This window comes from Oryctolagus cuniculus, chromosome X (assembly GCF_051225735.1).
Source record: "Oryctolagus cuniculus isolate XC-2025 breed Fujian yellow rabbit chromosome X, ASM5122573v1, whole genome shotgun sequence".
NCBI classification, from domain to species: Eukaryota; Metazoa; Chordata; class Mammalia; order Lagomorpha; family Leporidae; genus Oryctolagus; species Oryctolagus cuniculus.
In genome coordinates this window covers 53,083,296-53,099,124 of record NC_142888.1, presented here as the reverse complement: position 1 = coordinate 53,099,124, position 15,829 = coordinate 53,083,296, and positions in this window count along the sequence as shown.

The window sequence follows — 15,829 nt, the reverse complement described above, 5'->3', positions numbered from 1 at the left end:
CACTCAAAATCTTTCTTCAAGAAAGCAGATCTTCATAGTCCCCCTGTCCATCTTTTCTCTCAAGACTTTGCACAGCCTTAAATCGAGGTTACTCTCTACTAAAAGAATGTACTTCTCCACACAGTCCAACCCAAATCTGCAATCCCATTTAGCTAATCTCGCTCTGGCTTTGGAAAAGTCACTTGACCTCTCTGAGTTTTATTGTTTTCTATTTTTTTTTTCATTTAAAAATAGAGATCCTAACAGTACCTACATCACAAGGCAAATTTACTGAGGTAATGTATGCGTACTGCTTAACTGAGTGCTTGACACGCAGTATGAAACCACTGTATTCTAGGTGCTGTTCTGTGTATGGAGACACCAGTAGCAGACAGACAAAGTCTCTGACCTTATTAATCTTATATTCTAGAGGGGAGGTACATTAATAAGTAATTAAACTTTATGGTATTTAATGCTAATCATAATAATGCTACAAAGAAAAAAAGCAGGGAAAAACTTTAGAGAATGCTATGGGGTGTTGTCAGTTTAAATTTGGTGGTATAGGAGAACTTCACTGAGAAATAACATTAAAGTAAAATACAAGAGTTGACAAACTGAGTTATAAAGAGAGAGGATCCAGGCAGAGGAAATAAGTGAAAAGAGAATGTTTGTCTTCTATTGGAGAAATAGCAAGCAAGACAGTGTGGATAAAGAGGAGGTGAGGTCCAAAAGCTACAGAGGTAGGGTAGGCTATTACAATCGTTCTAGTTTTTGCTCTAATTGAAGTAGGTATACACTGTAGGGTTTTGAGCAGAAGCAGGACATGATTTGACTTAAGTGTTGAATAAATCCCTCAGGTCATTAGATTAAGAATAAATTGTAAGTGGGAAAAATCAAATCAGGCTGATCAACTAAAAAGCTATTGCAATAATTCAGGTGAATGACAGTGGGGGGTGGAGAGAAGTGGTTGGAATCTGGATATATTTTGAAGCCTGTTTCAGAGAAGAACAAATAATTGGCCAGCCAAGACTAGTTGAATCCTAGTGCTGTGGAGAAGGGACTAAGGTACAAGAAAGTAACATAAATAGCCACGTTTTCTACATGGTCTGATTTAATCTTCACACCAGCCCCATGAGTTATTTATTATTATTCCCATTTAACTATGAAGAGACTGAGGCTCAAATAGGTGGCATTACTATTTAAATGCATACAACTGGCATGTTGTAGAGCTAGGTTCCAGTTCTAGGCCATCCTGACTGCAAAGTATACGTTTGTAAATTGGTACCAGACTAAATGTACCATGTCAGGGTTCCAGACTGGTGCTTGGCTTCTTATTTTCTTCTTTGTTCCAATTCTCAGGCCTGACACTCAAGACTTCACAGCATAAACCCAATTACCCTTGCATTATTCCCTTTCACTTATTCTATCCTGAAGCAAACTAGATTACCTGATATTTGAAAAAAATAAGTCATAATGCATGCACATGGAAGACCTTTAGAAGTTAACTTAATATTATCATTTTACACATGAGGAAACAGAGGACTTAAGAGAGGAAAGTAATCTTTAAAGAAGTGAAAGAACTGGTTTGTTGACTACCAGATCAGCACTCTTTGTACTTCAAAATGTGTCTTTGCACATGTAGTTCCCTCTGCCTAGAGTGTTTCTCTTCAAATCTTCAAAATTATGGAGAGAAGAAATTGTCCAAATTCTCCCTCTTACTCAAAACTCAACTCAAATGCTCCCTCCTCCCTAATGCCCTATGTAGTGATGCTTTTCCATTTGTGTCAAATGGAAACTTCCACAAGTGAATAACTGACACTATTTTTTCTGTCTTAGAGTTATTTGAGATCTTATCCAAATATTTTGGGATGTGAGCACCCTTGAAGGGGTATGGGAAAGTGTGTTTGAGTCCAGCGAAGTGAAATACCCTTGCACATGGTAGGGTCTTAGGAAACACTCGTGTGCTGAATCAATAAATGATCTTGGAAATATAGATTAGAAATCACCATTTGACCCAGCTCCAGGGACAGTTAGAAGAGAAGCCAGTAAAAATTCCTTTGGGTTTGTGTTTTCATCATGTATGTTTGAGTGTGTGTATCAGTGTGTAGTAGGGAATAGGCAAGGAGATTTAGTTTAGTTTATTTGACTAGGACTTTTTATTTCTTAACCTAAAGATTATCTGCAGAGGCAACTTCACTGTAGTAATCATAGTGCCACTAGGGAGTGATCATTTAGTTTTTCTGAGACTTAGAGAGGTAGGGGTCAAATGGGGCTTCTGCTGGATTCTGGGATGAGCCCCACTGATCAGATTAATTGTAAGGCTTGAAGGAGAAAATGAATGTGAAAATGCATTATAAGTAACACAGTTCACCTGTGATGGACTACAGAAATCTTGGGAAACCTTTTTCTTTAGTATACTTAATTCAAAGGAGGATTTCATTAACTGGTTAATAATTGCTATGCTAAGTGTGGTCTCTCAGTACTGCCAGAGTATCCCACAGCTAGTCTCCATCCAACTACACTCTTCCTTAATCCTCCTCCACTTCCCAGACTCAGGTCTGGTTTGTACTTCTACAGGGGCACAGGAATAGGAGAAGGGGTTTCTTTGTAATATGCAACTTGGCTCCAGTTGTCCATCATTGGGACCATTCTATTGCTGAGAGAGAGATGAGAAATACATAGTGTAAGTTCCTTTTTATTGACATGGTAACTGAGGCTGAGATTAGAGCAGGGATTTACCAAGGCACACATTACTACATGATTTGTAGAACTAGGGTTTAAACCCCAGCACAACTGACTGTTGACCTATGAAAGACACTTCACCTCTCTCAGCCTTAGTTTAAAACATGAAAAAAATGAACAAACAATAGAAACCCTTCTACAGGGATGTTGAGAGGATTCAGTGTTGAACAGTGTGTACAACAATTGGCCATAATAATATTGTAATCTTCAGAGTAACATAGGCTCCACAGGGCACATGCTTTTCTAGCCTACATTTATGCAGGCATGATGCTCAGAGATTGAAGACCCAAGACAGTTTTGTTATCCCTGCCATTTAACTTTTGTTCTAAACACAGCCTTCCTCACTTACTCCAAACCCCTTCCCTGAACTTCTTGGGCCTTAACAATGCTGATGCTTGCGTGTCTGGTTGGACAGGATCCTCATGTCCTTTTAGTCTATGTTCATCACTGTGATGGGCTTTCCCACTTCCAAGGCTCTGGGTCTTCCGTAATGCATTAGGACCAAGGCATATTTTGAAGAAAGATCAACATTCTTTTGTTAGAATGTGAGTAGTTAGTTCAAGTACTCATTGAAATGGTGGAATACTGGGACTCTATACTCATCCTGCCCTCAGAGAGAGTTATTCAGTTTTGGGTCAGGAGAACAAGAAGAATGAGGAAAGTCCCAGGCTCTGAGATAAAGGCTAAGAGACTGTGTAGTGAAAAAACTGGCTTCTCTGGCATCCAAAAGTGGCTCAACTCCGGGAGAGAGAAGGTATGTGTGAGGAGTCAGATAGGGGCCACTGCCTAATATTATGGTCCCAGAACTTAGGAGGGACATGTTAAAGAGGGTTTTTTTTCAGAAAAGAGGGGAAAGAGGAAGGCAAATAGGTCAATCAGTATTCAGGAGACACTGCAAACCCAACACTGTAGCCATGGTAGGGGAGTCTATGAGTCTGAGAGGATGTAGGAGGCTGGTTCTCTAAAGAAAAGTATAAATATAAATGTAAGTCCTGGCTGTCTGTTTGAGAAAAGAGAACCATAAGTCCAGTTCACAGAGCATATACACTAGGACAGAAGCTGCTCTGTACCTTTGCTGGTGCAGTCTCCCATCAGTCTCCTTATGATCAAAGGGTATAGACGATATGAGCCCTATTTTACAGTGTTGGGGGGTATAGAGGTGGGAATGGAGACTCAATGAGGTTTAGAAACTGGTCCAAGGTCAAATATTCAGTAAGAAGCAGCCAGTGAATTATTTTCTAGTCTGACTACAATGTTCATCCAGAGCCTGGGGATCAGGACTTGGAAAATAATAGGCTGAATGTTATGCATATCTTCAATGAAAACATGACAAGAGGTAAAACTAGCAAGACCATATGAGAAAGATGTAGATTCGTTCTGAAGAAGGGCATGCCCCTGATGAGGGCCAGGAAGCACTGGGATGGGTGAACATTTTGATAAAAGAAATATGGAACCTCCCCAACAAACAGTCTCTCTCTATCAATATTTTGCACTATAATAGTACATTTGTTAGAATCAGGGTACCTACAATGACACATCATTATCACCCAAAGTTTTTACATTTACAGTCACTTTTAGTGTTGTATATTCTGTGAGTTTTGATAAATATGTGACCCATGTCCTCCATTGTGGTATTTTAAGCTTCACTGCTTAAAATCCTTTTGTGCTTGGGGCCAGCATTGTGGCCCAGGGTTAAGTTGCCACTTGTGACACCGGCATCCCATATCAGAGTGCTTGTTTGGTCTTGACTGCTCTGCTTCCAATCCAACTCCCTGCTGATGCTTCTGGGAAAGTAGTGGAGAATGTTCCAAGTGCTTGGACCCCTGATGCCCATGTAGAAGACCCAGGTGGAGTTCCTGGTTTCTGGTTTTGGCCTGGCCCAGCTCTGGCAGTTGGGGTCCTTTGGGGAGTGAACCTGTGGATGGAACATCTCTCTCTCTCTCTCTCTCTCTCTCTCTCTCCCTCACACACTTTGCCATTCAAATAAAGTAATAAATCTTAGAAAAATCCTCTGTGATGTGCCTATTCATCCATGCTTTTCCCTAATCCCTGGAAATCAATGACCTTTTTGCTGTCTCCATATTTTTGTCTTTTCTAAAATGTCATAGAGTTAGAATTATATGCTATTATATTATATGCTATGTAGCCTTTTAAGATTATTTTACTAAGTAATGTGCATTTAAGAGTATATTCCATGTCTTTCATGGCTTCATCGTTTCTTCTTATCACTGAATAATATAAACAATTATTAATATTTCAATTATATGCCTGGTTTATTTATACAATTCACCTACTGAAGGATACCTTGTTTACTTCCAAGTTTTGGCAATTATGTATAAACCTGCTATAAACATCCATTGTTGAATGGGATCAGAAATCCTTGGTGTAGACCATTGTGGTGTGGTGTGGAATGTGTGAGACTCTCCCCACTCTGGTTGGGAACAGACCAAGGACATAGGGATCTCACATTGAGAAGTTAGGGTCCTGGTTGCCCCATATACTCCTGACGAACAGATTGATTGAGGGACTGGGATGCCACTGTTCTGGCTGTGACAGACACAGGGGTTGGGCAGAGGTACAAGACATGTTTTTCACTTTTGTTTCTGAAGACTCTCTTCCAGTTGTTCACATCAGAATCTTCTATTCCAAACTGGAATCTCTTCTGAAGCAGTGCTTGCCAGTGTAGGTTCCTCTGCCTAGGCTTTAACATTTGAAACCACTTTAAATAGCTCAACTTGGACACCTATTTTTCTACATCTTGCTTTTCTTTATACTCTATGAATGACCTAATCCACTTCTAAGGCTTTATTAATTCTGTACTCATAAATCCCAGGTTTTATCTCCATGCAGAATCAGATGGACAATATTCTTCTTGATTTTTCTGACTTGGACACACTCAAAGAATCTAGAGTCTTGGTATTCTTCCTCAACTAGTTGTATTCCAGACATAACATCCAAAAAAACCGAACCACTCTTCACCTATTTGCCCCATCAAGAGTCTGGAAGAGATTCCTCCTCCTGTCCCTCCCTATGCCATTGATGACCTGTGACCTATTTTAGTACAAAAATTTTGGAATCCATATATAAGATGCATAATCAAAAACTTAATAGACATGTCTCTGCAAAAATGCTCCTCAAATCTCTGAAAAGTCATTTGATTTTACGTTCTGTATTTTGTTTAAAGTTGATATGATTAACTTCATCATCTTTTCTCTTATGATTTCTGGGCTTTGATGCTTTAGAAAGGCCTTCTTCATTCAAAAATTACAGAATGAACTCCGCATCTATTTTCTAAAAAAAAATCCACATGCAGAGTTTTGTGTTAACACAAGTGTTCAAATTTGGATAAATATCAAGGAGTGCAAATGCTGCATTGTGTATAAGAACATATTTAGTTTTATAAGAAATTGCCAAACTGTTTTCTAAATGGCCACCATTTTGCATTCTCAACAATAATGAATGAGAATTCCTGCTGTTCCACATCCTTGACAGCATTAGGTGTTGTCAGTGTTTTGGAATTTGGGCATTCTAATAAAGCAGTATCTCACTGTTGTTTTAATTTGCAGTTCCCTAATCACATATCATGGTAAATATATTTTATATGCTTATTATCTACCTGTATATCTTCTTTAGTGAAGAGTATGTTTAGGTCTCCTGCTCATTTTTAATCATATTTCTTTTCTTTCTTGTTGAATTGTAAGAATTATTTGTATATTTTTCATAGTAATAATTCAAATCATCTTCTACAAAGCCTATTTTATAATAAAAAGCTGAATATCTCATGTAATTTAATTGAAAGATCAAAATTCAAAGATTTTTCTATTCAATGCATATCATTTTATACCATTATAAAATTTAAAAATTGTATGTCAAATCATTGTAAGTCCAGAACCATCTTATTGAGCTGGCAATTCTGAATCTTTGTATATATAAACTTCAATTTACTTTTATTAAGAGCATAACTTACTGGGATTTTGATTGAGGTTACACTTTAATCTATAGATCAAATATGAAGAACTGATATCTAACAATGATATCTTCTTATCCATGAACACAAAATACTTCCTCATTTATTTAGTTCAATTTTTTTAAAAAAAGATTTATTTATTTGAAAGGCAGAATTACAGAGTAGTGGAGGAGGGGGGAGAGAGAGAAAATCTTCCATCTTCTGGTTCACTACCCAGATGGCTGCAACAGCTGGAGTTGCACTGATCCAAAGCCAGGAGCCAGGAACTTCCTCTGGGTCTCTCACGCAGGTGTAGGGTCCCAAGGACTTGTGCCATCTTCTACTGCTTTCCAAGGCCATAGCAGAGAGCTGGATCAGAAGTGCAGCAGCTGTGACTGGAACCGGCACCCAGATGGGATGCTGGCACTGCATGGTGGCTTTACCTGCTATGCCACAGCTCCAGCCCCTATTTATTCCTTTTTTATTTTGTTCAGTGTTTTGTGGTGTATTTTATTAGAATTACACCTAAACATTCCTCTTTTTTTGGTGATAATTTAAATAATTGTATGTTTTTATTTCAAAATACACTTGCTCATTGCTGGAAATAAATTGATGCTTTTATTTTAAATATTCTGTAACCTTGCTGTACTTGCTCAATAGTTGCAGAGGTTTTTGGTAATTCTTTTTAATTTATACCTACACAATCATGTCATGTGTGAATGTATAGTTTATTTCTTCCTTCCCAATTCACACACCTTTTATTTACTTTTCTTGTCTTATTGTATTTGCTAGGATTTCTAGTATGATGTTGAAAAGCAACGATGAGAAGGGACTTCCATGCCTTCTTCCTGATCTTAGTAAGAAAGCTTCAAGTTTCTCACTACTAAGTACGATGTTAACTACAGGCTTTTTTTTTTTTTAGATGTTCTTTACTTAAAATTTATCTATTTATTTTGTTTAAGAGAGAGAGGTAGATAGATAGTTAGAACCTACCCATTCACTGGTTCACTCCCCGAATGCCCACAGCAGCCAGAGCTGTGCCAACCTGAAGCCAGGGTCCCAGAACTCAATCTAGGCCTCCCATATTGATGGCAGGAACCCAACTACACAAGGCATCACCTGCTGGGATTTGAAGTGGAGCTGAGACCCAAACCCAGGCACTCCAGACACTGTCTTAACTGCTGAACCAAATGCCTGCCCCCGAAATTCTTTAAATCTTTCAAGTAAATCAGGTCTTCAGACAATAAAATCATTTTTTAGTCTGAAAAAGTCTACTTCTTTACTTTTGAAGAATAATTTTCCAAATTGCAGAATTCTAGGTTGGCATATTTTTTTCTTAAAACTTAACATTTCATCAACTTTCTTCTTTTTGCATGATTTCTGAGAAAATCACATGCAGTTCTTATCCTTATTCCTTTGTAGGTAAGATTTTTTTTATGTTTGGTTTCCTTCACAAATTTTTTTTATCTTTGATTTTCTGCAGTTTGAATATAATAAGTCTAGGGGGGAGATTCTCTTATTTAAATACTTTTTCATTTATCCAGTTTGATATTCTCTTCACTTTCTGGATGTACTTAAATGGCATTAATTTTGGGAAATTCTTAGTCACTTCAATTATTTCTTACCTTTCTTCTTCTGGTATTCTTTTTTTAACAAAATATTTATTTGAAAGGCAGAGTTACAGAGAGAGAAGCAGAGACAGAGCGAGAGGGAAAGGGAGGGAAGGAGGGAGTGGGGAAAGAGAGAGAGAGAGAGAGAGTTCAAAACTGGGGCTGGGCCAGGCTGAAGCTGGGAGCCAGGAGCTTCTTCCAGATTTCTCATGTGGGTATAGGGGCTCAAACACTTGGGCCATCCTCCTCTGCTGCTTTACCAGGAACATTAGCAGGGAGCTGGATCAGAAGTGAAGTATCCTGGACAGAAACCACGCCTATATAGGTGCCGAAGTTACAGGTGGCAGCTTAACCCACTACGCCACAATGCAGGCTCTTTCTTCTGATATTCTTATTATACAGTTATATCTTTTATAGTTGCTGCATTATTAAATATTTTGTTATTTTTCATTATTTTTCTCTTTGTTTTTCAGTTTTGGAGGTTTCTATCATCATACTCTTAAGCTTAGAGGTTCATTTCTTTACCAAGTCTAGTCTATTTATGAATCCATTAAAAGCATTCTTCATTGTTTCATTATATTTGATCTCAAGTATTTCTTTTTGATTGTATCTTAGAATTTTAGTCTTTCCACTTATATTATCTATATGTTCTTGCATGTTGTCTACTTTTCCTATTCAACCCTTGAATGGTTTAAAAAATTGCTTATTAGTAATTCCAACAGCTGTTCCATATTTTTATTCTGTTTCTTTTTTTTTTTTTTTGACAGGCAAAGTTAGATAGTGAGAGAGAGACAGAGACAGAGAGAAAGGTCTTCTTTCCGTTGGTTCACCCCCCAAATGGCCGCTACAGCCAGTGCGCTGTGCCGATCCGAAGCCAGGAGCCAGGTGCTTCCTCCTGGTCTCCCATGTGGGTGCAGGGCCCAAGCACTTGGGCCATCCTCCACTGCCTTCCCAGGCCACAGCAGAGAGCTGGACTGGAAGAGGAGCAACCGGGACAGAATCCAGCGCCCCAACCGGGACTAGAACCTGGGGTGCCGGCGCCACAGGCAGAGAAGCCACGGTGCCTGCCTTTATTCTGTTTCTATTGCTTGTTAAGTCTCTTCCAACTGTGCTCTTTGCCTTTTAGTACGGCTTGTAATATTTTAAAAGGCAAATATGATATAGTGGGTAAAAAGTACTGCAGCACATAGACCTTTCCTCAAATGGTGGTAAGTAGTGAGGGAGGGGAAGCATTTTGTAGATTTTTTAAAAAAGATTTATTTTGTTTATTTGAAAGGCAGAATTACAGATAGGGAGGGAGAGACAGAAAGAGAACTTCCATCTGCTGGCTCACTCCCCAAATGTCTATAATGGTCAGGGGGCAGGGCAGGGCCAGGCTGAAGTCAGGAACCTGGGATTCTATCCTGGTCTCCCACATGGGTGACAGGGACCCAAGTACTTGGACCATCTTCTGCTGCTTTCCCAGGCGCATTAGCAGGGAGCTGGATCAAAAGTGGAGCAGCCAGGACTCCAGCTGGTGCTCATCCGGGATGCTGGTTGTTGCAGGTGGTGGCTTAACCCCCTGTGCCACAACACCAGACCCAGAATTGTGTAGTCTTATAAGCAGGTCTGAGATCCATAGTGATGCTGTGCCACTGGACTGTGAATTTTACCAGTGTGAACATGCTTTTTCCTGCCCTAGGTGAGATAAGATGGAGTTGGGTACTACTCTTCCATCATGAGGAACGCTAGAGCAGACTGGAGTTGGACACTTTCTTCTCCTTGATTGGTTACTCTCTGATAAAATACAAGCAGGAGGCTCTGGTAAAATGGTTTCTCTTGAGGGCATGTCTTTTTAAGAAGGAAAGAATTTTCTGGCATATTTCATAATGGTTTCTTTTGTTCTCCGCTGTTGAAAGCACAATGAAGTTTTTCTCCTGTATTTGCTGCAACAATCTGGTTGAATCCCTGGAGGTAAAATTCATTAAAGAGTGGAGGACCTGCCTCCCCAACCACCACCACACACACACACACCACAAGCTGACTGACGTCCCTGGGAATTTTCAACTCTCATGCTTGTCCACCATGAGTCTCCAGCAATTCATCAGTTACAATTGAAGTCAGGTTTTCTTATTCTGGCACTGGTTCCTGCAGAAGTTTCTGCTTGTGGATTTCTGGTACTGAAAGTTATGATTCTCTATGATCACCTACATTTTGTCTTTCCAACTCCGTGGGCAGTGGTTTGCTCTTTGATCTCACTTCTTAGAGATGGATCTAAGAACAGTTCTGAACTTTATAATTTGTTCAACTTTTTGCTTGTTAAGACAGAATGGGATTTCTAAGCTCCTTACGTGTCAGACAGGAAGCTGGAAGTCCAATTTTTATATTTTAATGATTGAAAAAATCCTAAAATACTATCTTGAAGCATGTGAAAGCTATGAAATTCATTGTATAGTGTCCATAAACAAAATTTTGTTGGAATACTGCCAAGTTCATTGTTCACTTACTGTCTATGGTTACTTTTGTGCTATAGTGGAAGAACTGAATGATTACAACAGAGACTGTATGGCTCACAAATCATTAGATATTTACTGTTTTCCCTCTTACAGAAAACATTTGCTGACCTCTGCTGTAATTCAATGGGTACTCAATGAAAAGGAGTTGAAATGGGCAAGTTATTTTATTTGTGCTTAGACAAGAAAGGTAGGTTGGTTGGCCTGGCTGTGTGTAATGAGGTGAGGGTAAAAACAGTCTGGTTTTTGAAAGAGAACTAAGAGCAGGTTGGCACTGTGGCACAGCAGGTAAAGCCACTGCCTATAGTGCCAGCATCCCTTATGGGCACCTGTTCATGTCCTGGCTGTTCCACTTCCAATACAGCTCCCTGCTAAGGGCATGGGAAAAGCAGCAGAAGATAGACCAAGTCCTTGGGCCCCTGCACCCATGTAGGAGACCTTGAAGAATCTCCTGGCTTCAGTCTGGACCAGCCCTGGCTATTTGGGGAGTGAACCAGTGGATGGAGGATTGATTTTCTCTCTCTCTCTCTCTCTCTTTCTCTCCCGGCCTTTCAAATAAATAAATCTTAAAAAAAGAAAGAGAACTAAGGGAATGAATGCTGCCTAGACATAACTCCCTTTGTATCTTAGTACCTAATACAGGCTTTTCAGTTATTGAAATATTCATCCATAAATAATAGGAATGAATCACAAGCATAAGCCTGTAAGGATTGGGAAGCATCTTAATGAGGGCTGATGAAGGGAAGAAATCAATAATTAACTGGGCAAGTTTGGAATGCTGAGAGGTTTAGGTAGGCTTAAAAGTAGACGTTAATATTTTTTACAAACATTGAAAGAATTCTTTGGGGTGAGTGACTATCTGGGTCATCTTCATTTCCTTCTCATTAGATTCCCAGAATACAGAAGCTTTCAGAAAAGGACCTTAGATACAAACTTCTCAAAATGTTGTATTTTACAAATGGGACATCTGAGGCCTATAAAGGGAAGAAATTCGCTTCAGGTGGTTCTATAGGGAAGCCAGGAAGTGGCTGCACTTGGACTCCTGGCCTCTTGAAATGTCTCTGTGTCTTCCTTTCTCCCTCTCCTCATCAGTGTTTATTACTCAAAGCAAAGTTGGAAGTATTGACTTAGTTCCAGCTACTTGTACCTCTGCCTCTACCCAGAAACCCAAAGGGTCAGATTAATTACAGCTTTTTATGAACAGTAGTAGCAAGTCTAATAAAAATAGGCAATATTTATTGGGTGCTTACTATAAACAAGGTTTCCTCCTAAGCTTTTTACGTATAGTTACTAAATTAATCTTGACATCAATTTTAGGATTTTTATTATCAGAGTTATAGGAACATAGAGGTTAGTAATCATCAGGTATTCAGATAGTAAATGGGTGACTCAAACTCAAGTATTTTAGTTGTAGACCCTATGTGCTTAATAAACTACAGAAAAATTGAAAAAAATTTAAAAAGCAGAGAATAAGAACCCAGAAGTGATCTCTGGAAAGATCATAATACTTGAAACATCTTATTTTTTTTAATATTTATTTATTTATTTGAAAAGCACAGTTACATAGAGGCAGAGGCAGAGAGAGAAAGAGAAAGAGATCTTCTGTCTGCTGGTTCACTCCCCAAATGGCCAGAGCTGAGCTGATCCAAAGCCAGTACCCAGGAGCTTCTTTCAGGTCTCCCACATGGGTGCAGGGTTCCAAGGATCTGGGCCATCCTCTGCTGCTTTCCCAGACAGTAGCAGAGAGCTGAATCAGAAATTGAACAGCTGGGACTCGAACTGGCGCCCATATGGGATGCCAGCACTGCAGGCAGCGGCTGTACCCGCTACACCACAGTGCCAGCCCCCTGAAACATGTTCTTAGAGGAAGAAATACGTAGGGTGGGACTTATCAGTATAAGCCATACAACAGATGCCCCTGCTTTATACTATTCTGAATGGCCTACTTTACACAGGCTCCTGGAAACATTTGCCACAAAGGACCTCAAAAGCACCAGCAACGGTCATAAATTCCCTACAGCTTTCATAGCAGAGATCTCCTTAGTAGTGTTCATCTGTACAGGCCCTCATGATCTGCTATACAAATGGCAAAGGCATTACCACTAAAGTAACCAACAGCCATCTCTACTTCAAACCTCCCAAATAGGGAAAAACTATTGTGCCTCTAATTCTCATAAGTAGGAGTCAATATTGTGCAGCCTCAGAACCAGGGCTAAAACTTCCCAGTCTCATGCACACTCCAGATCCAAGAACCATAGCCACTTCGTACATGCCTACATTCCAGACTCTAGCTCTATGGCTGTTCTATGTGCTTCCTCACATCGAGCACTGGAGCTATTGTCCCTGCAGGCCATGCAGCAGTCTTGTATGCCTGTGCCCAATTTTAGAAACTATTATTTACCCAGCCACCACTCTATGAACACCCGTGCCTCAGACATGGGAGCTACCAATTCATTGAGATAGCCTGTATTTTGGACTCTTTAGCTATTATTACTCCACATCGCCCACACCCAAATCTCCAGTTCTTTTTTCTTTTTTAAAGATTTATTTATTTGAAAGGCAGAGTAGCAGAGGTGGAGATGGGGGTAGGGTGGGGAGAGAGAGCGAGAGCAAAAGCAAGAGCGAGAGCGAGAGCGAGAGTGAGAGTGAGAGCGAGAGAGAATCTTCCATCCTCTGGTTAACTCCCCAAATGGTTGCAAAAGCTGGAGCTGGGCCAGCCCAATGCCAGAAGCTTGGAACCTTGGAACTCCATCCAGGTCTCCTACGTGGGTGGTAGGGACCCAAGTACTTAGGCCATCCTCAGCTGCTTTCTCAGCCATATTATTAGGTAGCTGGATCAGAAGTGGAGCAGCTGAGACTCAACTGGCACTCCTGTTGTGAGATGCTAGCATCACAGAAGGCAGTTTAATCAATTGTGCTGCTAGGTGAGAGGGTGTTTTTTATTGAGATTAATATTTGAATGGTAAATCAGATTGCCCTCCTTCATGTGGGTGGTTCTCATTCATTCAGTTAAGGACATGGAAAGATCAAAATGGCTGTCATTCCCACATAAAAGGGACCACTTAATGTCTAATTACTTTGATGTGAGATATAATTCTTTATAATGTTTGAACCTGACCTGCAACACTGACTTTTCTTGGGTTTTTATTCCATCAGTTCTGGGGCTGTGATTTGTTCCATCAGCTCTCCTTATCCCTCAGATTTTTGGACTTAGACTGGAGCAACATGTAAGCTCTCTTGAGTCTCCAGCTTGCTGACTACAAATATTGGTGCCTCTCCATCACCATACATGAGCCACTTCCTTATAATTTCTATCATCAGCAGCAGCATCATTGCCATCATCATCATCTCTTGTTTATTCTGTTTCTTTGGAGAATCTTGACTATTACAGATTTGGTATTGAGGAGAAGATGATTTTAAGGATAAGTTTTCTGAATTGATCTGACACTTCTGGGATTGACTCTCTAATTTGGTTATAATGATTATAATACCAGTAGTAAAGAGAGTAATGATAGTCTATGGCATAGTCCAGCAATATCTGCATTAGATAATTCTAATCAACCAATTATGAGAAGCAAGGACCTGGGTGGCTGTGTATATGACACCTTAGAACATTTTCTGAAAGCTGATAAGTGTAGCAAGATTGGACAGTTGCTCCAAACACTGCTAAATAAAGGGCTGCAAGGAAAGGATGAGCTCATGGATTTGAATTTTCAGCTCAGTGCTGCATATAAGTTACTTAAAAACTTCTAGGGAGTGCCCTGAAGGAGACCGTTATCTCCTGTAGCCACAAGGTTGAGATTACTGAAAGTCAAATGAAGACTCCAACAATATGGATTGCTGAGTTCCCAGCCTCACAGGGTATCTACTGCAAAGTGAGGGCAATGATTAGGACAGAAAACTATCTTGTAAATAGGAATGGGGATATTGTTAGGAAATGTTCCTTTATCTTCTCATTTTTGGAAGAGTGAGTAGAATTTGGTGTAAGTTTTTTCTTTAACTGTGGATAGAATTTACCAGTGAAGCTGTGTGGTTCTGGAGTTTTCTTTTGGGAGCTATTTGATTACTGATGAGAACTCTTTTTTTTAAACTTTTATTTAATAAATATAAATTTGCAAAGTACAGCTTTTGGATTACAGTGGCTTTTTCCCCCCCGTAACTTCCCTCCTACTCGCAACCCTCTCATCTCCCGCTCCCTCCCCCATCCCATTCACATCAAGATTCATTTTCAATTATCTTTATATACAGAAGATCAATTTAGTATGTATTAAGTAAAGATTTCAACAGTTTGCACCAACACAGAAACACAAAGTGTAAAGTACTGTTTGAGTACTAGTTATAGCATTAATTCAGATTGTACAACACATTAAGGACAGAGATCCTACATGGGGAGTAAGTGCACAGTGAGGAGAACACTTTTTTTTTTTTTTACATTTATTTTATTTATTTGAAAGACAGAGTTACAGGGAGAGGTAGAGACACAGAGAGAGGTCTTCCATCCACTGGTTCACTTCCCAGATGGCCGCAACGGCCAGAGCTGTGCCGATCCAAAGTCAGGAGCCAGGAGCTTCTTCCAGTCTCCCATGTGGGTGCAGGGGCCCAAGAACTTGGACCATGTTGTACTGCTTTCCCAGGCCATAGCAGAGAGCTGGATCAGAAGTGGAGCAGCCGGGTCTCAAACCGGAACCCATATGGGATGCCAGCGCTTCAGGCCAGGGCGTTAACCTGCTGTGCCACAGCGCCCCCTGCCCCCACCCGGAGAACTCTTTTTTTTTTTTTTTAAGAAAAAGATTTATTTATTTGAAATGCACAGAGAGAGAGAAAGATAGAGAGAGGGGGAAAAGAGAGAGAGAGAGAGAGAGAGAGAGAGAGAGATCTTTCATCCACTGGTTCAAATCCCAAATGGCCACAATAGCTGGGGCTGGATATGGGCCAGGCTGAAGCCAGGAGCCAGGAGCTTCTTCTGGGTCTCTCACGTGGGTGGCAGGGGCCCAAGCACCTGGACCATCTTTTGCTGCTTTCCCAGGTGCACCAGCAGGAAGCTGGATTGAAGTGGAGCA